This window comes from Pleurodeles waltl, chromosome 8 (assembly GCF_031143425.1).
Source record: "Pleurodeles waltl isolate 20211129_DDA chromosome 8, aPleWal1.hap1.20221129, whole genome shotgun sequence".
NCBI classification, from domain to species: domain Eukaryota; kingdom Metazoa; phylum Chordata; class Amphibia; order Caudata; family Salamandridae; genus Pleurodeles; species Pleurodeles waltl.
In genome coordinates, this window is record NC_090447.1 from 386,867,101 (window position 1) to 386,888,678 (window position 21,578).

Consider the following 21,578-nt stretch of genomic DNA (forward strand, 5'->3'; position numbering starts at 1 on the left):
CAGTAGTCTACTAACTGATTGATCAAGGCATCTAAAATGAGACTTTAGGAACCAAAACATGAGCACCAGTACATTTCTAAATTATCTCAAAGCAGAATTATACTTTTTCTGTCCATCTGTCTGGATATTTTGTTATGGGGTAACGATCCATGGCTGCAAACCATATCCTTAGTCACCTGAAATGAGAAAAACAAATCTATTAATTGATTTGTGGTTACTTCTACATAAGTAGCTGTGTCAGATATGTATGTTGTCAAACTCCTACACATTTCTTTTAATATTAAGCTGAAAAGTCTTACATATTGTTGTGCATTGCTTTATATATGATTGTTCAACAAATATGGTTCATTGCACATATTGTACAGAGTGTAAGACATACAACACATCAACATATTAATGTTGATGTTTATGTAGCAGATTAGTATTCTAAATTAGAATAGTTGTGTCAGCTATATGAGAACTGCACTGAATATGTGTGCAATGTTTCCAAATTTGGATCATGTTATCTTGCACATGTTATCAACTATATAGGAATGGGCAGTGGTTGCACTTTAAGGCTCACATATAACGTAGTTCTAATTTCAGTTGTGATGTCCTTGCTTGTTTACATAAGTGTTGTACAGCCTTCGATTAGTTGATCGTTGACCGTGGATACGTTTCCATGGATAGATGCTTAGTAAATGCAGCCTTTATTCAACATGTTAAATGGAAATTTTAATTGGGATTTTACATACATCATTTAATGCTTTTTTAACTGTAAGATTTCTTGATAAACTTAGAATGATGTGTAGGTATTACAATGAGGCCCTTTTCATATGGGGTCAAATGATGTTGAAATAAGTAACATTGTTCTATAGACCTATCCACAACACTTTCTGTATATACATATATTTATGTTATATTTCCTTGTTTGTGTAAATGTATTCATATGTCTTAATTCTTATACTATTTCTTTAGCATGAGAAGCTTCTTATTTGTAGTATAAATATGCTATGACTTTTTTCCTTGGTTAAATTTGTACCTAGGTTATTTCCTAGTGTATCACATCTTTGTAAGCCTATACATTCATTATGTCACTATTGCTTTGCTAAAGTGAGAAGCAGCAAATGCAGGCAACTTGAGGCAAAGAAATTGTTATCCATTCCATTAAGGAACTATGGGTGTCATTCCAACTTCGGCAGGTGGCGGAGGCCGCCTGCCAAAGTTCCCCCGCCAGAAGACCGCACCGCGGTCAAATGACCGCGGCGGTCATTCTGACTTTCCCGCTGGGTGGGCGGGCGACCGCCAAAAGGCCACCCGCCCGCCCAGCGGGAAAGACCCAGCAACGATGAAGCCGGCTCCGAATGGAGCCGGCGGAGTTGCTGGGGTGCGATGGGTGCAGTGGCACCCGTCGCGATTTTCAGTGTCTGCTAAGCAGACACTGAAAATCATTATGGGACCCTGTTAGGGGGCCCCACGACACCCGTTCCCGCCATCCTGTTCCTGGCGGTAAGAACCGGCAGGAACAGGATGGCGGGAAGGGGGTCGGAATCCCCATGGCGGCGCTGCTTGCAGCGCCGCCATGGAGGATTCCTATGGCCAGGGGAAAACCGGCGGGAAAACCGCCGGTTTCCCTTTTCTGACCGCGGCTTTAACGGCCAGGAAGCACCGCCAGCCTGTTGGCGGTGCTTCCGCGGTCGTTGGCCCTGGCGGTCCATGACCGCCAGGGTCAGAATGACCCACTATGTCAATGCAGCCTATTATCTATGTGTATAGTTTGACTTTAGATCTTACAATACATGGGTATGTTATACCCTTTGCTCATTTGGTATCACACATGTACCTACACTACAGATTAATTTAATTTGCTACTACACTTTCAGTCCAGGGCAGACATTGATATTTGATGTGCATTTTTCATTTGTGCTCATAATACTTTGATCAGACTACATAACACACATGCTTGGCAGAATTAGATTTATCCAGCCACATTGTTTTTTTGCTTTTTTTTACTATTACTGACTTGCAAGAAAATTGCACATACACACGTTTCCCACATTTATATGATTTATTCTTTGTCTTTAAGTTATGATAAATCATTGACCATATTATGTGTCAGTTGGTGTTTATGACATTGCAGATATTGTGGTTCTGTCTACTCACACAGTGTTATATGACACAATGCTTCTCACAGGTGGCATTTTCTAACTTTCAATGTGTAATTAGTCAGGGAAACCCACAATGGTACATCATTGGCTATTGAGCGAAATAGTGCCACTATGTGCACATGACACACAGTCCAAAGACAACCATAGAGATGGCTATTATGTCATACTTTACAATTTAGTTGGTATATTGAATAATCTGCGTTCCTTACCAATGAGTAGGTCATTTCCATATTTGCCATTCTCAATCTGCTCATTGATGTCACTGTTGCAAAGTATGTATTCATCATGGGCACTTCCAGGATACTTGGAAGGAGATTAATGAACAGATCATTATGATCCATTATTGCCTAGACACTGATTAATTGTGTTTGCGGTTTCTGCAAAGGTCTGAAGTGGCAGTAGGTGGCACAGTGTACACATGTGCAAGTAATTGCACCAAGCATGTGAGGGAATTCAGCTATTGTGAAGAATCCTTCCTTGGTATGTATGTGTAGTTGCGTAGTTTTTGGGAAGAGAAGAGACTGGGGTCTAAGCTTTATGATGGCATCCAACATTGATGGGAGAAAGGCTGAAAATGCTCCATGAGAAATCCAAGGCAATCTTGCGGATGTAATTTGAAAAGATCTTGAGGCCAACATGTGTTGCACAGACGTCAATTTCATGTGTGGGGAGGTGCATTGGCCTTGAAGTTGCTGGCTGGATGCTTGATGCTATCTTCTCCAACGATTCCATGATGGACTACCTCTTCAGTCTGTATAAGTGGATGACATCCTCCTCTGTAAGGTCAATGAAGAATATGCTCTGACGGAAAACATATTCCTTTACTCTTTTGCTGCTTCCATGATTGTCACATATATACTTGTAATTGCGATATGACAACCTTCAGAGTATAGTTGAGCTTGCCAAAGTGTACTATGATGGTGAGATTTTTTAATTACAGCCACTGCATTATTTTCTGCACATTTCTATCATTGTATTACCCTTTGTCACAATACGTGACACAATAATATGATGAATAAATAGCACTGTTTTATGAATGCGTTGAAATTTACAGAGATTGCTTAAATCTATTCTTGCTTCATGCAGCCAGATTCAGGGCAGCAGTTGCCCCATGCAATTGCCTGACAATACCACATTTGGGCTCTTGCATTGCTTGATACATTTCAATTACTGCTTGCGCTGCTTTTGTGTCACATTTCGTGATGCAAGACTGACACAAGCCCTTAATACATTTGCTCCTCAATTCGATGTGCAAAATAATTACAACACATAAAATATACAATGCCAAGTAACAATCACACAATACATTGTAGAATATAGCATTTCCACCCAAAACATATAACCTAAAAATGACTTACTGTTCTGTAGCTGCAGATCATCCTCTGTTTTCACGTAGTCAAAAAGTATTATCTATCAAACCTGAAAAGCTACTTTCCAGAAAACCCTAAAAATGCAAAAATAAAACCAATCCAGTAGAAACCAATTTAAGCAATTCAAAGTATCTAGGGCCCATAAAGAACCTGAAAAAGTGTTTAAAAAAATAAACGCTCCTGCAAAACTGAAAATCAAAGCAAAATATAGTGGTTTATTAGAAACCAACACAAATTTCCTTTAAAAATTCTGAATTTAAATAGTAAAGGTTTGTAAATAAGAACCTGCAAAGAAAACCCACCCGCAAAAAAACAGTACAATCAAAAGATACATACACATTACACTTAAATATAAAAAAGCAGGTAACGGAATATAACAAAGAATATTGATACATTATTTAAACACTGTATGAACAGATAAACCAAACACTAGTGAAAAATACTACAATTACTACAACTAAATGTACTATAAACCTTCAAACAAGACATTTACTAACCTCTGGAATTTTCCACTGCATCCTTTCTATCATCAAAACACTAAAAAACCCTTAAAGAGGGCATACCTGTTTAACAGAACAGAAGCACTTTCCTGTGACCTTGATCCCAGGAAATGGACGAAAAATGACAGACTAAAAAATAGGAGACAACAGTAAAAAAATGGCTGCTCGTTGCAATTAAATAAAAAGCTGTCTCCCCAGTGAACTGAGTGGGAAAATATTTTAATATTGTTTAAAAATGCTTTTAGTGGCATTTACTATTTCCTCTCCAATTCTAAACCATTTTGGGGAAGGTTGGACTCTAAAGAGGTTACATTTACTATTCGCTCTCCAATATAAGCCAATCTGGAGAAGATGATGGATACTATAGAGGTCATATTTACTATACCCATTCCAATCCAAACCAATTTGAGGGGGGATTTGGGCACGAAAGATATAACATATACTATTTCAACTTCAAATTAACCATTTTGAGAAAAGTGTTGGACACTAAAGAAGCAACATTTACTATTCGCACTCTAATTGAAACCATTTTGGGGAAGGTATTGGACTCTAAAGGGGTGAAATGTATTATTCCAACTCCAATCTAAACCGTTTTGGGGAAGGTTTTGGACACTAAAACAACAACAGCTAAAATACCCACTCCAATCTAAACCATTTAGGTAAGGTGTTGTACACTAAAGAGGCAATATTAACTATTGCAACTCCAAATTAAACCAATTAGACACTAAAGGGGGTGACATTTACTCATCACTCAAATGTAACCCATTGTGGAGAAAGTGTTGAATACTAAAGTGCTCAGAGTAAGCGTTAAAAGTGGGCCCCTATGTACTGTTCAGGGTTAGCACCAAAATATACAGTACATCAATAGCATCAGAAATTATGATGTTATTGCCCCCTGCTCTGCGCCATGGTGCACTGCATTTTAAATTAAATGTGGCGCACACATGGTGGCGGTAGGAGGAAGCAGGGGACCGCAAGAAAAGTGATGATACATGTACTGTAGAGCCACTTTTCTTAAATCTAGCCCCAAGGACCACCAGACTCACTGTGGTGGTCAGCCCACTGCACTCCAGGAGGTCCAACCCCCACATTCTGATCCTATGGGGTGGACCACCGTCCCCACCAAGAACATGGTTCCCGACGGACTGACGGCGGTTGGATTCATGCTGAGTTCAGCACTGCCGTGCTGACCAGGAGTTCCCTTTCCATCAGCCTTTCCAGGGAGGTTCAACCGCCATGGAAAGACTGTCAGAAAGGCTCTGCATAGAGCCACAGGTGGGCTCCAGCACTGCCCATGCACATGGCAAAGGCGGTGCAGGGGCCCCCTTTCTCAGGACCCTTAAGTGACCCGAGACCAATGCCGTACCACTGTTCCCACCGGGCTGACAGGGAGGAGCATCATAATACCGTCATCGTAATACGGTGGGGAGTGAGGCAGCTGCGTTAATGGGCGTCTCATCCCCGTGAGTTTGGAGGTCGGCTCGTCCAACTGCCAAACTAGTAATAAGCTCCTAAAATGTTAAATATACACAATCAATACTCCATAATCACACATAATTTTTTATGAGTGAAATAAAATAAAAAGTACTTAGAAGACACATTAAGTCAAACTAAAAACCTTTTTTTTATTTAAAATTAAACATTAACATATAAAATAATGTTAATCACTATTTAAAAATAGTATATTTTTTATTATTTCTTAAGTTCCTAAATTTTGAAACATAACAATGCAAATAAATTTATAATGCAAGTTTGAAAATCACTGAATATATAAAAAAACATAAAAAATGAATGGCCTCATTACTAGGCTGGTGGTCCTAGGACCGCCAGCCCTGTGGTAGCGGTTGGACCGCCGCACTCCAGGTGGTCTGACCACCGAATTACACCTTTGGCAGGAGGGCTCCCCTAAGGACCGCTGTCCCTGCCAATAACATAGTTCTCAATTTGGTGGCGGTGTTTGGGGTTGTACTGAGCCAGGGCGGCAGTTAACCAAGCACTGCCTGGCTGATTACAACCCCTCTTGAAAAGCCAGCCTTTTCATGGTGGGGACCCCGCCATGAAAAGGCTGGTGGAAAGCCAGTGTCGGGAGCCACATCGCAGCCCATGCACTGCCCATCGTACGCCAAGGGCAGTGCAGGGGTCCCCCTGCCCATCACTAATGCAATGCCCACTCAGTGGGGTGGGGGTGCCACTGCCATGGTTGTGACGTCCTCCCCGTGAGATTGGAAGTCCCACAAGTAGGACTGCCAAACTCGTAATGAGGCACTTAGGGCCATATGTACGAACACTTTTTCCCATAGACACAGAATGGGTAAAAACCTTTGCTACATCTGGCCCTTAGTTTCTAGCTTATATATATAAGTTATATTACATTCAAATTCACATATTTTAGAATATATATTTCCAACAACAGGACTTACTCCAACAATATAAATAACATAAGTTTCATTATTAACATGCAAAAAATAAACCTAGAAATAACTATACAAATAATTCTCAATTAGTATTTCATAAATACTATATTTATTATGTTTTCACAAACTAATTATATGTAATTCTGAGTATATTTTAATAGATTTAAATATTAACAAATTCCAAAAACGTATTAAAAATGATATTATAATTTTCGACAAATTAAAAAATTTATAACATTGCCAATAGAAATGCATTCTTAAACACATTATTGCATTTAAAATATGCAATACAACTGCATATACAAAATGCTTAAAGTAGTAGATTTACTTGTAATAAATGTTATTTTTTTCTAAAATGTCTATAGTTAAAGAAACTATTTTATATTTACTATTAAATACATTTTTTAAATATAATTTATCAATAAATTAAAATAAATAGAATTAGTATTTATAAAAACTATGAATTTAATAAAATACTTTTCTTATTATTTGATTATTAAAGTGCACATCAATACACAAATTAACATTAGATATAAACTAAAATATTAACTTTTTAAATAAATATCTCCCCATCCTTATCCCATAAAAATGCAAAATCCCACTACTAAAAACAAATTATACAACATTATTTTTGCACATCAATACAGCTAAAAATAAAACTTTCAAAAATGTCCGAACAAATTATCTTACTAAATACATAAATTAAAAAATCAATAGACACATAAACTCAAATGAACTACAATAAAATATACATGGTTACGTTCAATATTATTGTGCACGATACTTTTAACACCCAATGTTCTTGACACTATGGTGGTCATTACAACCCTGGCGGACGGTGTTAATGCAGCAGTAAGACTGCCAAGAGGCCGGCGGTAAAACAATTGCAATTACGACCGTGGCGTAAACCGCCAACAAAGACAGCCACTTTAACACTCCGACCGCCACAGCAGTACAAACAAACAGCGCGGCGGTCACCGCCAACAGACAGGTGGAAGACAATGTACCGCCCACACTATTATGACAGGTCATTCCGCCACCTTTTCCGTGGCGGATTCACCGCAGATAAAAACACGGCGGAAACAGAAATCCCGAAGGAAAAACGCTCACCTCTACATACCCCACGAGGAAAGAGGACACCATGGAACCGGAACTCCAAATTCTACCTGCGATAGTCTTCCTGCTCCTCTACCAGGAGCACGAACGCCGGCGGCGAAGACCATGGTGAGTACTGCACTTACGACACAGGGTAGGGGAGGCAAAAAACAGGGACACACACACACACAAAACACCCCCACCCCCACCCACTACAACACACACACTAATACATGTTGATACATTACAGTTACACACTGCAAGCCCCCTGGAAGAATGCAATGACAAAAGGAAATGATTGTAACAATTGTAATCTATTAAAATCCAGGACTCCAAATATATATACTCCATAAACAAATATATACACCAATAATACAAGTCCAGGTATTGCACCATTTATAGTCCGTGGACTACTGGGTCCAAAATGCATGGGCGTGGCCCACACTCGATACCCGCTCAAAACAGAGAGAACACTGCAGGGGCATCAGATAGAAATACAACAGGCACCTCAGGGGGAAGGGAAGGGAGGGCACCTCAGCCGGATGAGTGTTCGACGCCAGATCCACGAGGGGGCTCAATGCCCACTGTTCAATCCTGGGGAGTGCAAAGCCACAGTCTCTCAAGTCTCTACAGTGGGTGGTTTGCCCACTATTCAATCCTGGGGAGTGCAAAGCCACAGTCTCTCAAGTCTCTACAGTGGGTGGGTTGCCCACTGTTCAGTCCTGGGGAGTGCAAAGCCACAGTCTCTCAAGTCTCTACAGTGGGTGGTTTGCCCACTATTCAATCCTTAGGAGTGCAAAGCCACAGTCTCTCAAGTCTCTACAGTGGGTGGGTTGCCCACTGTTCAATCCTGGGGAGTGCAAAGCCACAGTCTCTCAAGTCTCTACAGTGGGTGGGTTGCCCACTGTTCAATCCTAGGGAGTGCAAAGCCACAGTCTCTCAAGTCTCTACAGTGGGTGGGTTGCCCACTGCCATATCCTGGGGAGTGCAAAGCCACAGTCTCTCAAGTGGATAACAGTCTCGACTGGTTCTGGAGGGGGACTGGTGCCCAGAGTGTTTCATCCTGTGAAGGACAGAGGTAGTGGATGGATCTCTCCACTGGTTCTGGAGGGGGACTGGTGCCCAGAGTGCTTCATCCTGTGAAGGACAGAGGTAGTGGATGGATCTCTCCACTGGTTCTGGAGGGGGACTGGTGCCCAGAGTGCTTCATCCTGTGAAGGACAGAGGTAGTGGATAGATCTCTCCACTGGTTCTGGAAGGGGACTGGTGCCGAGAGTGCATCACTCACCCCGTGACTGACCCAGTTGCCGCTCATGGCCTAGCGGTGCTTGAGTTGGTGGTCCTTCATGGCCCAGCAGGGCTTGGGCTGGCGGTCCTTCATAGCCCAGCGGTGCTTGTGCTGGCGGTGCCGTGTTCAGCGGTGCTTGAGTTGGCGGTCCTTCATGGCCCAGCGGTGCTTGTGCTGGCGGTCCTTCATGGCCCAGCGGTGCTTGTGCTGGCGGTGCCCTGTTCAGCGGTGCTTGTGCTGGCAGTCCTTCATGGCCCAGCGGTGCTTGTGCTGGTGGTGCCCGTACGATTTCCTCCATCATGACCCTGAGCTCCTCCTCCGAGAACCTGGGGTGTCTTTGACGTGCCATGGGGTTGTGTAGGTGATGTGTGGGGTGGAGTGTGTGGTGATAAGTGTAGTGATATGTAGTGGTGTGTTGTGTGAGGTGCGTGGAAGTTGTGTGGGTGATGGTGTTATGTGCCTGCAGATGCTGTTGTACTTGCTGGTGGTGTCTCTCTCTGGCCTTCTTTCTGAATTTGTTGTCGTGGGGGTTTGTGGGTGATGTGGGTGTGTGTTTTATATTGTAATGGGTGTGTGGGAGTGTTGTGTGTATGTGTCTCAGGTGTGTGTATTTTGAATCGTCCAATGTGGGGATGTTTTGTAGAAGAGTGTGTATTTTGAGCGCAGCGGTATGTACCGCCAATGGAATACCGCGGTTGAAAGACCGCTGCGTGGATTCGTGTGTCGTGATAGTGTGGGCGTATTTCTGTTGGCGTGGCGGTGGAGGTTTTGTTATCGCCAGTTTATCACTGACCTTCTGTGTGGCGGACTTGTGTGGGAGTCTGAATTTTGGCGGGTTCCGAAATGTGGGTCATAATAGCTGTGGCGGAATTCCGCTGCTGCAGCGGTTTGTTGGCGGTCTTCTGCACGGCAGTAAGCGGCTTTTACCTCCAATGTTGTAATGACCGCCTATATTTCTTATTCAATATTTTGTCCAAACACCAAATTTGTGTCTAACTTTTTTATCTGTTACTGATACAGTAGCTGTATGTCCATTGTTACATATCGCCATTTGCACACAGGTCAATAGATAATGCAATTTTGTAATAAATTATATTTTGTCTGATAAAACTGCCCTTAAACGTGGGGTCTCATTCAAGTGTGGCAGTTCTAGGACCGCTAACCTCACCGTGATGGTCGGACCACCACATTACAAGTTTGGAGGGCGGACCTGCCTAAAGACCGGAGTCCCAGCCAGGTTCAAAGATCCTAACATGGTGAAGGTGGTCTTTGTTTCAGTCACCCATGGCAGTGCTGAACTCAGCCCCTCCTGGCTGATTAGAATATTGGTTTCCACCAGCTTTTTCATGGTGGTTTCCCCACCATGAAAAGGGTGGCAGAGAGCAAGTGCAGTGAGCCCCCTGCACTGCCCATGCCCTTGATATGGGCAGTGCAGGGGCACCCCTACCTAGCACCATCGGAATGCACACTGTCAGCTTTGCAGACAGTGTGCATTCCCAGAGTGCTGGTTGCCCCCCGTGCTATGAAGTAGCAATCAGCTCCTTTAAGGGAGCTAAGTGCTATCTTTTAGCACTGTTCCCACCGGTCTGACCAATGGAAACACTCTATTACAATGTTCCCACCGGTGAGTCCGGTCAGACTGGTGGAAAAATTGTTATAAGGTTGGAGGGATGCCACCGCCATGGTGGTGGCGGCCTCCCTGTTAGAAACTTGTAATGAGGCCATTGGTATTGTATAGGAAGCACTACAATATCTGCTATGCCTTCTCTTAACTTGTCAGAGACAACTTTTTGTGAACCCAAAACTTCGAATAGAAACCACAGAAATATCAGCATCATGTTTGACATAGAATGGTTTACTCCCCTACGTAAGTCTCTCGTTTCCCATCAACCTCTGTCATTCAACAGCATCTGGTGTCCACCTTCCTAGCATGAATATGAAGGACATCAGAGAACATCCTGATAGAATCAATTGGGCCCTGTACCATCCAGCAGTCAGGTAAGTCTGGAAATATCTTATCTTAATGATTTCACTTTCCTATTTGTCATATTTTTATAAAAAAGTGAAACTTTTTACTGATAAATATTTGTTTCTTTTCTTGCCTTCATCTCCAATGTGACAGCATTTGTGGTCAAGATAATGTTTGCAGTTTTCAAAATTCAGTTAACAGAAATCTTCTCTCTGTAGCTATTGGATCCGTAGATACCTTTCCAACATGAACTATAAGGACACTGGTTCAGCAGTTGGCATCACAGATTTCTAACAGAAATAAAATATCTGTTGCTTTAGCAGATGAGTTGTTCATTGTTGAGATACATAATTACATGTATATATTAGCCCTTACATTTTTATGATTCTTTATGTTCACATGGTACCACATTTATTATTATTATTTTTTAAAACAATGTCAATTAAAGAAGTGTGTATAACCTTACACACAAAAATGTATTTGATGTACTTTAACTGTGTGCAACTTCTTCTGAGGACATTGCATCAGACAATGATGTGGAACTATCCACAAGTAGAGGATGGTGGGCTATACATGATCTATCCACACTTTCTCCTGTCAACTATCTCAGCAGCAAACACTGCTCAAAAAGAAGAGGAACAGAAGTTGGTCACAAAGGAGAAAGACTTGGACGAGGAGTAGACTATTGTTGCCCCACACAGAATATCTCCAAGAAGACAAATTCAGAGCCAGGCAGCTGTCTTCCTCCAAATTCAGTTTTGAGCTTTTCAGTCCCTAACCATTTGATAAGCAGCCACAGATTCTACTGCTGCCCTCACAAGAATCACCTCTACACAGCCCTTAACTAACAGGTAATTCCATACAATCTCCTACACACTCCTCCCAGTAAGGTGCATCTCTAGTCATCTCTCATTCATCGGAGAAAGAAAACAGCCCTGGTGAGAAACAGACCCTCTATTGATCATTTGCCCTTTCACAATAGCCCAGATGTCACCCCTCCCTATAATGGAGAACCAGCTGGCCAACTCAGACAGTTATGCATATGGAGTTGGTGTGGTTGGCATGGTATTATGCTGGTGTCTGTGAAGATAAATTCTCCAACAACAGCACGGGCAGTGCAGGGACCCCCTGGCCTCATCCCTGCCATTCCACAGGCATTTCCTTGGCAGGGTCCCCACCATGGAAAAGCCGGCAGAAAGGCAAAATCAGCACAGTAGTGCCGAACGCGGCACCACCATAGTTGACCACAACTTGCACCGCCATCTAACCCATCACAATGTTTTGGTCGGACCACCAAGGCTGTGGCAGACTGACAGTCACCGTGTGTATGGCCTCAAAAAAGGTACAGTCAAGGTCTCAATAAATTAATCCTTGGTCACCCCTTGGTAGATTCTCCCATGATCAGTTGGACATAACTTACGAGACAGGTATGTAATTTAATATCAACAAAAAAGTAAATAGATAAAACACACAAAAAAATCCAACACCAATTTATGAACATAGGAAATATCTTTATCTTTCAAATGATACTAAAACAAGAAAAATCCAATGTAGGGAACCAGAGATGTGAATTCCTAAAGATCACATGTCAAACCTTTCTTTCTACTGCCTAACAGCAATCCGGCCTGAATTTCTGGTTCATTCTGCTGAAGCTCCTGAGTTTTAATCCTTCCACAAGACTTCCAGGAGTTGACCGAAACCTCCTACTGAGCCCAGCTGCCTTCCTGCTCTGCCATCTGCGGTTGCAGATCTCCTCCCGTTAGATGTTTTCTTTCTCTCAGCCCAGCAAGGCACGATTCATTTTAAAGTGACACCAGACACCACAGCAGTGCATCCATGGGTCAGCTAACGCCGCTGGGGTCCATAAACCTACACAACCATATACTAGGGACTTACAGGTAGATTGTAATAGCCAATTATATTTACACCTAATTAGCATATACCTTTTAAACAGAGCACTGGTCTTGGGCCTGGTTAGCAGAGTCAGTACCCACAGTATCCGTGAAAAAAAGCAGGTTATCAGGGCCAAAATTATGATTTTCTCACAATCACTGAGCTTGTTTTTAACAGATTTCTTTCCGTCTTACTGTGTTTTTATTGTTTTCATAGCTAATATCTTCTCACCCTCTCAGATTTTTCACATTTTGTTTTATATATATATATATATATATATATATATATATATATATATATATATGTATATATACATACATATATATATATATGTATATATATAGAGAGAGATATATAGGTATATATATATTTATATATACATTCAGACATAAATCATTACACAGCATTCGAGAGGCAATATTTACCAGCTTCTCGTGGCACGAATGACGCCTGCACCATCCATCATCCCGAAAGGTAATTTTATTATTTTATTTCTTATTTCATGTGAAGTACAAAGTGCAAAGTGGTATCCAGACAAATAGGGCAACGCGTTTCGGCCTGAGCCTTCGACTGGCCATCTATATCATATATATATATATATATATATATATATATACTGTATATATATATATATATATATATATATATATGAGCACACACACACACACCCACACATGCAGACCCCGTCTTCATTTAAACCTCAAACCTGCCTCCTGCTTTTTGATGCTGTGATTTTTTCCCTTGTTTTTCAAACTGTAATTTTTTTTACCTCCCCATAACCATTTGCTTATGTTCCCTGACCATTCCTTTCTCTCCTCCCGGTTCTTTATTATTTGCTTTCTTTTTCTTTGTTGTGTATCATACCCTTCCAACTTGGATGGGTGTTTCTGTATTTGTTTCATGAGACACAGAAAACAGATTTCTGTAACCTAATTCACTTGCTAGTTTTTACTCCAGTTCCCATTTTTACTGAACCCTTCTTCATAAAACTGTATTTTAGGAAATTTATGACGATCTTTGTCTTAACGTCTTCTGTACACAGCATTCGATCGTATGTCAGGGACAAGGAACTGTCTAATTACCTGGTCACCGGCAAAATAGTACAACATCTCTGCTATTTACTCAGCGGCCAGATAATGTACAATTTGACTCACAGCTGGATACATAGTATGAAGGAGGTCTTTATTTAGGAGCCCATAAAGAAAAAAGGGGACATTTTCTAATGGGGATGTAACATGTGTGAAGCATTTGAAAATACATTTTTCTAATGTACAATAGTTTGTAAAAGGGCAAGTGCATGAATTAAGCTATGCTGTTTACAGATTTTAAAAAACAAAAAATCAATTTTGAATAAACATATTGATGTTATTTTAATATTCAAATAAGACATGTAGAAATCAAATGGAAGGTTCAGCGTACAGCACACAGATATTTTGTACTCCAGTCAGGGAGTATTTAGCCTGTCAGCAAAGAATACAGAGTATGGTTTTAAAGCATGTTTCATAAATTCTTTATTCACTCATGGGAATACATTGCTTTTTAATGTTCATGATGCTCCTTTTAGTAGTTTTTTTGGGCTGGCCTTTTTTGGCTTCTGATTAAGGGGGGTGTTGTGCTTGCTCAGTATTTCAAATCTGGCAACACCGGAGTAGTAAACAACCAGCAGCAAACAAGGCAGAGACACGCATAGTATGTAACTGGTGTTTGGGGCACATTCAAGAGGTAAATTGAGTAAGACACGGTTATAGGGATTCTGTGGAATGGAGAAGTAGGAGACAGGTAAATAATACATATGGTAATTCCAAGGAAGAGTTCACATTCAGTTGCACTAATACTTTATTTGCATGTGCAATGAATCTTGGGAATGGTAGTTTTGATTTTTAATATGCAGTGTTTTAAGTGGGAAAGGTCCTGTCTCTACCCGACCCTCATTTCTATACTTAACAGTGCTGTCTCAGCAAAAGAAATCTGGAAGCTCAAAACAAAAAAATGAGGACAAATCTGTGTGACAGTCATAATGGCTGTACCTGACTAATGTCACTGTAGACGAGGTGCTGGTGAATGAAACATTAGGAGGAGGAGGGTGAAAAGTAGGAGAATAAGTCTAAAGTGCAGGAGGATATTCATACAGTGGAGGAGAATAGGGATGAAGAGATGGACCTCTAGGAGGGCCAGAATGACCAGAGCCATGAGGGCCAGGATCCTAAGCCAGGGTGACAAGAAATACATGAACTAGCTGCTAAGAGAATAAGTGCCAGGGGGTTGAGGAAGACTAAACCTAATAGGACAATTACTAGGATGACCTTGATAGAGGGACCCATTTTCACATGGATAAAAACAAGAAAAGTAGGAAAACTAGGACATCAGGAGAACTAGTAGTAACCGATGGATCAGGAAGGCTGTGGACTAGAAGGGCTAGGAAAATCATGGCCAGTGGAACTGGTATCAGAAGATCCAATACGTGAGGGCTAGGCAAAGCAGTATTAGAAATAAAATCAGGACTACATGGACCAAAAAGACCAGGATCATTAAGAGTAGCAACAAACAACCTAGGGGGCTAGATAAACTAAGAATTAGGGTATAAAGGGCTGAAAGATCCAAGACCGGGGAACCTGTGAAACAGGAGAACATGCATTTAAAATGACTAGGGGCAGGAGTACTTAAGAATGTTGACTAGTTACACCATGACCAGGAACTATAGGGCCAGGACATTCTTAGATGTGCATGAACCAGCAGTCAAAGAACATCAGGACTAGGTAGGACAAGATATTGCAGAGCCATATGGGCAAGGAGCAGGAAGATAAGGGCTAGGAGGAACAGAATGAGCTTGAAGAGGACTAAAAAGATCAGGACCTGAAATGCATTAGCCAATACGTATAGGGTACTAGGATAAGCAGAAAAGGGATTAGGAAGATCGAGGAAGACTTCAACAATGGCACCCAAAAGACTAGAACAAGACAACTAGGTAAACTAAAAGAATCTTGATATTGGGGCCGTACGCAGGGCAAAGAGAGTCATGAAGGTCATGCCTAGGGACCAGGGCTCTGATTGTCAAGGGGGGCAGAGCAATAATTACAAGTAGCAGGACCAGGGTGAGGAGGATATGAGGTAACAAAGCCAACCAGCTTCTGGAAGACCAAACAGACAGTGGTTGGCAGGAGGACCTGGACCAAAATGACCAGGCTCAAGAAGACTTGGACAAGGAGAACATTAATCAATAGGACATGGGGCACTGACTGTAGTACCAGTAGGGCTAATTGGACAAGGAAAAAAAACAGGAGTACAAGAACAACCCATAGCAAGGGAAAATGAATGACAAAACACGAGAAGCAAGATGGACAAGGACTTCAGTTACGTGGGCTAGGAGGCTGATGGTGAGGATAGGACAAGGTGACTGGGGCCAAGACGACCACAGAGGAATAGGGCCAGGTGGGCCAGGAATGGCTATATTAGCCAAAAGGCAAACTTTATGATAACATGAACAATAGGACACAAAGGACCAGGACATCTAGGACCAGGGAGACAGAGACTAGGGGCCTGATTTCGATCTTGGTGCAGGGGTTACTCAATTGCAACAAGAACGTTTATCCCATCCACTGAAATCTAAATACCATGGTATTTAGATTTTTGCGGATGGGATGCTCATCACCATTGCAGTGGGGTAACCCCTCCGATGAGATCTAAATCAGGCCCTAATATAGTTAATCAGGTCCAGGAGAACTAGATTCATGAGAACCCAAACTATAATGAACAGTACCAAGAGGATCAGGGACAATGGGCACAGAATCTTCAAAAGAACAAGGAGTATGAAAAAGGAGAAACGCATGACCTTGTCCAGGAGTGGCAGGTAGCTGAGACCAAGAACACAAGGAGCCACAGTAAAAAGAAACGTTCCTGTGAGTGCTAGGAATCAAAGGACTAAAGGGACCTGGAAGATCAGGGCAAAGAGGATTGGGACCCTGGATACCAGGCCCAGGGTGAGGAGGAAAAGGAAGATCAGGACCATGGACATCATAAACAGAATTATCACAAGCTGAAGGTCCAGGCCACAGACGTAGGAACATGATGGCCGGGAAGATAAGAAACAGGATAGCCAGATCTTAGATGACCCAGAATGACCGAACAAAGGAAAACAATTTTGAGTTTGTCTAGGAGCTGAAAGACAAGCAGCAGGAAGTCCAGGGCCAAGAGGATCAAGGCCAGATCCAGGAAGACAAGATCAAGGACAATGAGACTGGGGGCCTGTAGGAGGCTGGCCTGGCTTATAGTGGGTACCTTGTGGTACTTATACCCTGTGCCAGGTCCAGTTAACCCTTATTAGTAGAATAAAGGAGTTTCTAGCAGGTTAGGCTGATAGAAGGTAGCTATGGCAAAGCAGCTTAGGCTGAACTAGGAGACATGCAAAGCTCCTACTATACCACTTATATCATAAAGCACAATATCATGAGAAAACACAATACTCAGAGTTACTAAAATAAAGGTACTTTATTTTAGTGACAATATGCCAAAAGTATCTCAGAGGATACCCTCACTTAGGAGGTAAGTAATATACACAAATTATATGTACACAAACCCAAAACAGGTAAGTAACTGTAAGAAAAGTAGTGCAAACAATGTAGAATCACAATAGGATGCTATAGGTGAACATAGGTGCAGGGACAACACAAACCACATAGTCCAAAAGTGGAATGCGAATCACGAATGTACCCCAGACCTATGGGAGATTGTAGAGGGTCACTGGGACTGTGAGAAAACAGTAAGGGTGTCCAAAATACCCTACCCCCAAGACCCTAAAAAGAAGGAGTAAAGTTACCCTACTACCCCAGAAAGACACAATTGTCATGATAGGGGGATTCTGCAAGAACCACAAGCACCAGCAAAACACTGAAGATGGATTCCTAGACCTGAGGACCTGAAAAGGAAGGAGACCAAGTCCAAGAGTTGCGATAGTGTCCAGGGGGGGCCGGAGCCCAGGAAACCCCGGATGAAGGTGAAAGAGGGCTGCCTCAGGGTGGAAGAAGCCAGAGATTCTGCAACAACGAAAAGGGCTAGGAACTTCTCCTTTGGATGGAAGATGTCCCACGGCGTGCTGGATGTTGCAGAAGTGTTTCCACGCAGAAATACCACAAACAAGCCTTACTAGCTGCAAGGGTCTCGGTAGAGGTTTTTGGGTGCTGCTGGGGACCAGGAAGGACCAGGATGTCGCCCCTTGGAGGAGGAGACAGAGGGGGTGCTCAGCAACTCAGAGAGCCCCCGTAGAAGCAGGCAGCACCCGCAGAAGTACCGGAGCAGGCACTTGGTAGTTCTGTGAACTCAGAGTCACAAAAGGAGGGTCCCACGATGTCGGAGTCCAACTCAGCAGGTTGAGCACTGCAGGACGGAGTGCTGGGGACCCAGGCTAGGCTGTGCACAAAGGAATCCTTGGAGAAGTGCACAGAAGCTGGAGCAGCTGCAAATCACGCAGTACACAGGTTTGCTGTCTGGCGTGGGGAGTCAAGGACTTACCTCCACCAAATTTGGACAGAAGGGCCACGGGACTATGGGAGACACTTGGACCCAGCTCCTGTGTTCCAGGGACCACGCTCGTCAGGATGAGAGGGGACCCAGAGGACCGGCGATGCAGTCTTTTGGTGCCTGCGTTAGCAGGGGGAAGATTCCGTCGACCCACTGGAGATCTCAACTTGGCCTCAAGTGCAGGGTGAAAGCAGACGGCCCTCAGAACATGGACCACCAGGAAACTATTGAGAAAGCCGGCAGGATGAGGTGCTACAATGTTGCTGGTAGTCGTCTTGCTACTTTGTTGTGGTTTTGCAGGCGTCCTGGAGCAGTCAGCGGTCGATCCTTGGCAGAAGTCAAAGAGGGAAATCAGGTGAGCTCTTGCATTCGTTATCTGAGGAACAGCCCAGAGGAGAGACCCTAAATAGCCAGAAAAGGAGGTTTGGCTACCAAGAAAGGAGGTTTGGCTACCAAGAGAGGTAAGAACCTATCAGGAGGGGTCTCTGATGTCACCTGCTGGCACTGGCCACTCAGAGCCGTCCAGTGTGCCCCCAACACCTCTGAATCCAAGATGGCTGAGACCTGGGACACACTGGAGGAGCTCTGGGCACCTCCCCTGGGAGGTACTGGTCAGGGGAGTGGTCACTCCCTTTTCCTTTGCCCAGTTTCGCACCAGAGCAGGGCTGGGGGTCCCTGAACCAGTGTAGACTGGTTTATGCAGAGATGTGCACCATCTGTGCCCATCAAAGCATTTCCAGAGGCTGGGGGAGGCTACACCTCCCCAGACCTTCACACCTATTTCAAAAGGGAGAGGGTGTAACACCCTCTCTCAGAGGAAATCCTTTCTTCTGCCTTCCTGGGACTGGGCTGCCCAGACCCCAGGAGCGCAGAATCCTGTCTGAGGGGATGGCAGCAGCAGCAGCTGCAGTGGAAACCCCAGAAAGGCAGTTTGGCAGTATCCGGGTTCAGTGCTATCGACCCGGGGGATCATGGAATTGTCCTCCCAATACCAGAATGGTATTGCTGTGACAATTCCATGATCTTAGACATGTTACATACTTATGTTCGGAGTTACCATTGTGAGGCTACACATAGGTAGTGACCTATGTGCAGTATACGCGTGTAATGGTGTCCCCGCACTAACAACGTTCGGGGAATTTGCCCTGAACGATGTGGGGGCACCTTGTCTAGTGCCAGGGTGCCCACACACTAAGTAACTTGGCACCTAACCTTCACCAAGTGAGGGTTAGACTTATAGGTGACTTATAAGTTATTTATGTGCAGTGAAAAATGGCTGTGAAATAACGTGGACGTTATTTCACTCAGGCTGCAGTGGCAGTTCTGTGTAAGAATTGTCTGAGCTCCCTATGGGTGGCAAAAGAAATGCTGCAGCCCATAGGGACCTCCTGGAACATTGTCTAAGTGGAAATATCTGGAGAGTCCATCTGCATTGGAGTGGGTGCTCTCAGGTCTATGTTCCACTGTATAGTCCATTCCCTGTAGGGGTATGGACCACCTCAACAATTTAGGGTTTTCACCTGTCATTTATTTTAGCCAAAGTAGAGGTTTGTGGTCTGTTTGAACAATAAAGTGAGTACCAAACAGGTATGGTCTCAACTTCTTCAGTGCCCAGACCACAGCAACGGCCTCCTTCTCTATGGCAGACCAACGCTTTTCTCCAGGGGTCAACCTTCTGCTGATAAAAGAAACTAGTTGATCCTGGCCCTCAGAATTCAGTTGTGATATTACTGCCCCTACCCCTAATTCAGATGCATCAGTTTGAACAATTAATTTCTTGGAGAAACAAGGGCTTTTTAGGGACAGGTGCAGAGCACATGGCCTGTTTGAGCTCCTCAAAAGCTTTCTGACAGCTGGCTGTCCACAATACCTTCTTAGGCATTTTCTTGCTAGTGAGATCATTAAGAGGGGCTGCTATGGAGCCATAATTCTTTATGAATCTCCTATAGTGCCCTGTGAGGCCTATAAAAGGCTCTCATCTGGGTCTGAGTTGTAGGGGGGACCCAATCTATGATAGTTTGGATTTTCCCCTGTAGTGGTGCAATCTGTTCTCCACCAACAGGTGGCCCAGATAAACTACTGTCCCCTGCCCTATCTGGCACTTTGAGGCCTTGATAGTGAGGCCTGCCTTTTGCAGGGCCTCCAAAACTTTTCATAGGTGGACCAGGTGATCATCCCAGGTTGAGCTAAAGACAGCAATATCATCTAGATATGCTACACTGAAAGCTTCTAACCCTTGCAGGACTGTGTTCACCAACCAGTATAGGGTGAGCATCAGTTTTGGTTACCTGATTGAGCCCTCTGTAATCTACAAAAAAAATAATTTCCCTCTTTCCATATTTGGTGTGAGGTTTTGGTACAAGCACAACTGGGCTAGCCCAGGGGCTTTCAGAAGGTTCAATCACCCCTAAGTCCAACAGTTTCTGCACCTCTTGTTTAATGGGGTCTCTGACGTGGTCAGGCTTCATATAAATTTTACTTTTGACAGGCAGGCTGTCTCCAGTGTCAATTGTATGTTCACACCAGGATGTTGTACCTGGTATAAGTGAAAAGAGGTCTGAAAACTGACTTAAGAGATTGATGCAGTTGTCTTTCTGTTCTGCTGTCAGACAATCTGCTAAGCCTGCTCCCTCTACTAAGGCATCAGCTTCAGTGGTGGAAAAGAGATGAGGGAGAGGGTCACTCTATTCTATCTGTCCCTCATCTGTTGCCATGAGCAGGGTGAGATCAGCCCTGTCATAGAAGGGTTTCAGGCGGTTGACATGAATCACCTTAAGGGGACTCCTGGCAGTGCCTACATCTGCCAAATAGGTAACCTCACCCTTCTTTTCAACAATTAGATGGGGGTCCACTCCATTTGTCCTGGAGTGCTCTTGGGGCCACAGGCTTCAATACCCACACCTTCTGTCCTGGGTGGTACTGAGTCAGGACAGCCTTCTGGTGATGCCATTGCTTTTGCAGTTCCTGCCTGGCCTGAAGGTTTTTACTGGCCTTTTTCATATACTCAGCCATTCTGGATCTTAGGCCAAGTACATAGTCTACTATGTCCTATTTAGGAGCTTTTAAAGGTTGTTCCCAACCCTCCTTCACAAGAGCAAGTGGACCTCTTGCAGGGTGCCCAAAGAGGAGTTTAAAGGGGCTGAAGCCCACTCCTTTCTGGGGTACCTCCCTGTAAGCAAAAAGGAGGCAAGGTAACAGGACATCCCATCTCCTTCTGAGTTTTTCAGGGAGTCCCATTATCATACCTTTGAGAGTTTTATTAAACCTCTCAACCAGACCATTTGTTTGTGGATGGTAAGGGGTGGTGAACTTGTAGGTAACACCACACTCCTTCCACATTGCTTTTAGGTATGCAGACATGAAGTTGCTACCTCTGTCTGAGACCACT